Raw genomic sequence first — 3,741 nt, forward strand, 5'->3', positions numbered from 1 at the left:
CGGGCGGGCCGGGCCGCGTCTCTCAGCGCCGGTCGCACAGGACCCCGCGCCTCGCCGGAACCAGCGCGGCGCCGCCCCGCCCCGCAATCTCCGGGCTCCTCGGTGTCCTCGGACGAGATTTCTCCGGACCAGCGCCGGGATTGGCCCTGCCGAACTCCGCCGCCCAATGAGAACTTGGACTTCGTTACGTCACGGATCTCTGGGCAAATCCCCGGCAGCTGCGGCGTGGAGGGCGGGGGAGGGGGCGGCAGGAAACCGAAACCGAAGCGGCGAGGCTGGCGGAGATTGGGGCGTGTGGCGCCCGGTTGCGGGCTGCGAAGGAGCGGGCTTCTGCGGCCCACGGAGGCCCGGGCGTCGGACTCGCGGGCAGGACCCTGTGGCCTCCGAGACCCCCGAGCTTTCCGGGCGCTCAACGTTGGCGACGGCTCCCCGCCCCCAGCGTGGCCTAAATTCGCTTCCAGCGCCGGAGCGAATCCTAGCGAATGTCCTGGGGGCCGCTTACAGAATTACCATCGCCGCAGCGACCTCAGCGCCCGAGGCGCTCTGCGTGAATCCTGTCCGCGTCTGCGGGAGGAAACCGGGGCTCGCCGCGCTGCCCCGCCTGCAGCCCCGCGCGGGCAGGACCAGGCCTTCCCCGCCGCCGAGCTCAGCCGTGCGCCCGGTGGGGGAGGCCGACGGGCCCGCGGCTGCGGCGGCTGAGGCGCTGGGGTGGGGTGGGGTGCTCGGTCCTGGTGAGACCGGGTCCTCAACCTTCAAAGCCAGCCTCCTCTCGACCCTGCTGGGGCTGGGGAGTTGGGAATACCAAGTGCCGTGTGTGCTGGCCCAGCTGTCGGGCCCGTGCTCGGAGTCAGCACCCCTAGGCCCGCCGCAGCCGGCTCTTGCAGCTGGGGAGCGGGAAGAAAGTGTGTTTGAAGCCGCAGGGACCGGCCCCACCTGCAGACCCTTTCTGCTCCTCCTGCCCCCGCGGCGCCTTCCACTCACACCTGCTCCTCGCCCACGCTGGGGGGTCCTGGTCCTCCCTGCGCTCCCACAGCGGCCTGGGGGCCAGCGCCGCTCATTTCTCCGACCCCCTCCTGCGTCTTCTGTGTCAGACCCTGTTTGACCTGAGGAAGACCTACAGACTGCCCTCCAGAAATGAGACTGCACACAACCCGTGCAGGAAGCCACCCATGATAGGGCACCTTGGAAACAGGACTCACCGGGAGCTGGAAGACCTTCTGACCTTCTCTTGCTCTTTCTCCCCCGGAGCCGGTCATAGCAGGCTGCCTGCCGCCCTTCTTCCCCGGTCAGGCCATAAAACCTAGGAAGGTCACCCCGAACCCCTGAAGACTTCTATGACAAATGTTTGCTATACCCAAAAAGAAAGAATGTCGCAAAAGAGTGCCAAGAAGAAATTAAACCAGTAGGCCTGGCTAAGTGCTCCGCCCCCTGTACGTTACCATTTTTATATTTTTGTCTTCCAATCATATTTGCATGACTGTCCATAAAAACACAGATCTCCCTATTTCTTAAGGGCCTCATTTCTGAACGCTTGAGCAGAAAGAAATTGTGGGCTTAGCCAATCTCTCCTTTGACTTGTTTTTTGTTTGTTTGTTTTGTTTATCTTCCAGTACCAGGAATCGAACTCACGACCTTGCACTTTCCAGGCAGGCGCTGTGCCGCTGAGCTAAATCCCCAGTTCTCCTTCCACTTGAGTTGGCTTTAAAATTTTTTATTTCAAATTTGGTGACTTCCATACATACTATTTTTAGTTAGAAAGTTAGTGAAAATAGATTGTATAATAAGCAGTGACAAATCCAAACTTAAAAAATTCTAAGTTTTAAGTTTTATATCACGATGGTACCCCTGAATGTGAAATGGGATACCATCATGACCTTTTTTAAGTTATAAAATTTCAAACCTATACAAAAATAGAGAAAAATATCACGAACCACTTCTCTTGAACAATTATCAACATTTTCCTACTTGACTCTCCTATGTTGCTATCCCCTTCTCTTTTAAAAAAACTGGAGTATTTTAAAGCAAATCCTAGACATATTTTACTTCACATGTGAACGCTTCTGTATGTTTTTCTAATAAGGGCTTTGCCTACATAACAAATACCATTGTTACCAGAGGGCAACAATGTTCTAAGGTCTCCTTCTAGAGGTGTTTTCTAGGTTCTCACTGTCCTAAACAAAGACTCAATCAAAAGCATAAAAGGTAGTGAGGTTTGACATTTATTAAAAGTATCAAAGGTAGGAAAAGAAATGTACTCTGCAGAGTGAGTGTGCCAATTAAAACTAAGAAAACAGTTACACCCTGCAAAGTGCAAGGTGGGCCACTGAAAGAGGTAACTGGCTACCAGCTTAACGGGTGGTGCCTTTTGTTGTATCTCCTGCTCCTCAGGCTGAGGTCAGGTCTAGGTGGGCCTATCAAAACCCCGAGAAGAGTTGAAAATAGCACTTTCTGGTTGGTTCCAGGTTCAGGGTTTGGTGCTAGTCTCCTGGATCTCTGCAATTGACACATCACACCCACTTCCCCAGCCAGTTTGCCACACCCTAATCTTCTGCCTCATTTCCCCCTAATAGATATAAATATCCATTCTTCTTTATGCGGTGCTGATTGAAGAGTACTACAAAGCAGTCCTGAGCAGGACTTAAATTAACCAATTGGCTTTTCATATTTACTTGTGAGTCTGTTCAAGGCTGTTATGGTTTGTGTCTGAATGTCCCCCCAAATCCTCATGCAGTCATAGGGCCATGCTCTTCCCACTGCTGCTCCTCCATTTTGCTCTGGTTGCCTTTGCTGTTTTCTGCTGCCATGAACAGTTGCCCTCTGCCATGTGCCACTCTACCTTGGAGCCAGCCAAGTATGGGCTGAAATCTCCACAAACTATGAGCTAAATAAACCTTTTCTTACTTAATTTTGGGCATCAGGTGTTTTGTCTCAGCAATCAGAGAAAAGTAAGCAGGACAAAGGCCTAGGCTCCTTATCTGGAGATGGGTGGTAGACTCAGTGAACCTCTGAGAGTCATTGATCCCTCCTGAGGCCTGTAATGGCGGGTGAATCTATGAAGCCTCAAAGGACAAGACAAGATCACAGCCAAGGACATCTGGATCTGACCTCAACTAGATAAAGACTGTAATCTCAAGAATCTCACTCCTGGGTGGATTAACTTAATACGTTACTTGGAGAAGTCCTAGAGTGGTTCCATCCTTCTTGAATACTCCCCTCCCTTCTTTTGATAACTAAATAATGTGGGCCACCCACAGAGGGTCTTGGTCTTAGCGCTAAGAGAATGTCGAATTCTAAGAGAGGGCTCTTGCTGGAGCCCTAAAATCTTTCCATTCGTCTCTTTTTATTTAGACTTCGCCATACACTCCCTTGGGAGATTGCAGACCTGATCAGCCCACAATAAGTAAGGGATATTGTTAACACGATAGGGTGCTGAGGGCGTGGAGGTCTCCATCTCCATATAGTACTTCTTGCTGAAGGGCTACAGGCCCTGCCTACTGAGGATGATGTGCTCTCTTGTGATGTTGGTGCCTCACTGGCTGGATAGGAAAAAACCTGTCACACGACAATAAAAGTTAATGTGGATATGTGAGGAACAGCTGACTGCCTGCTCAATGGGAGAAACTTTGATGAATTTATCAGGAAAGTTACTAAAGTATTAGGTGTAGGGATCTGTTGGGTTCTTGTTAGGTGTAGGGATCTGTTGGGTTCTTGTTAGGTGTAGGGATCTGTTGGGTTCTTGTT

General features: G+C 51.6%; 1 protein-coding gene across 1 annotated transcript in view; it reads right to left on the reverse strand.

Annotated features, from left to right (window-relative positions):
• The window catches only part of Trim26 (tripartite motif containing 26), a gene marked incomplete in the record, with an annotated part of 22,480 nt that extends 22,380 nt beyond the window's left edge, over positions 1-100 (reverse strand). The window contains 1 exon segment of the mRNA XM_013509781.1: positions 1-100.
• Positions 101-3,741: the final 3,641 nt, after the last annotated feature.

This window comes from Chinchilla lanigera, unplaced genomic scaffold (assembly GCF_000276665.1).
Source record: "Chinchilla lanigera isolate Chin_1 unplaced genomic scaffold, ChiLan1.0 scaffold00182, whole genome shotgun sequence".
Taxonomy (NCBI): domain Eukaryota; kingdom Metazoa; phylum Chordata; class Mammalia; order Rodentia; family Chinchillidae; genus Chinchilla; species Chinchilla lanigera.